Source organism: Etheostoma cragini, chromosome 3 (genome assembly GCF_013103735.1).
Source record: "Etheostoma cragini isolate CJK2018 chromosome 3, CSU_Ecrag_1.0, whole genome shotgun sequence".
Taxonomy (NCBI): domain Eukaryota; kingdom Metazoa; phylum Chordata; class Actinopteri; order Perciformes; family Percidae; genus Etheostoma; species Etheostoma cragini.
In genome coordinates, this window is record NC_048409.1 from 29,879,977 (window position 1) to 29,880,778 (window position 802).

The window sequence follows — 802 nt, forward strand, 5'->3', positions numbered from 1 at the left end:
GAGACGGAGTGAGACTACGTGGACTCTGCAGCTTGTTCACGTCAAAGTCAGGGCAATGCTGCTAAAGCTGTCACGGTGCGGTTACACTTAAGCCGCCTACACATGATACGCAATTTGCTCTCTGTGCACCGCTAGGTAAGACGCAGAGCAAAGAACAGCGCAGGTAAACGTCATTAAGGGTGGCAAGGAAGCTATTTCCCGTTCCTAGGTAACGACATGCCATTATCTCATTGTTTTGCGCGTACCAAAGGTCACCCCCCCCCCCGTAGGAAATCAATGGAGCGGGCGGTGCAGAGGGGTTCTGCCCCCCATTGTGTGTAGGCTGCTTTACTCTGAGACATGACAACAGCGTTCTCTATGCCCTGGTGACAGACTGACAGGCTGGAGGTCTGGAGGGGTTTTATTTAGTTTGGTGTGTAAAATGTCTAATTAAATGACCTGTAAATAGGTTAGGTTTATGTTTCAAACCTAATTAAATAATTTTGTTAATGAAAAGTGCCCAAAAAGATGTCAAAGTGAGTACTCAACTTGTATAATGTATGTTGCATTAAATTGATTGATTTTGTTAATGTAATTTGAATCCTTCCAGACCTCTGACTTTGAATAAATATCTGTATTTGTGTTATAAGATTGAGAACCCCTGTAATTCACCTTCACTTCGATCCTCCATTGAACATTAACCAGAGTTTCTCAGTTAGTCTTGGTCCGTCCATACCTGAGAGTTTCCAGTCTGCAGTTTGGATCCTCCAGTAAAGCAGAAAGCTGCTTCACTCCTGAGTCTCCTGGATGATTGTAGCTCAGG

At 44.3% G+C, this 802-nt stretch overlaps 1 protein-coding gene across 1 annotated transcript in view; it reads right to left on the reverse strand.

Annotated features, from left to right (window-relative positions):
* The window catches only part of LOC117939231 (NACHT, LRR and PYD domains-containing protein 12-like), a 139,572-nt gene that overhangs the window by 126,601 nt on the left and 12,169 nt on the right, over positions 1–802 (reverse strand). The gene's annotated exons all lie outside the window — the stretch shown is intronic.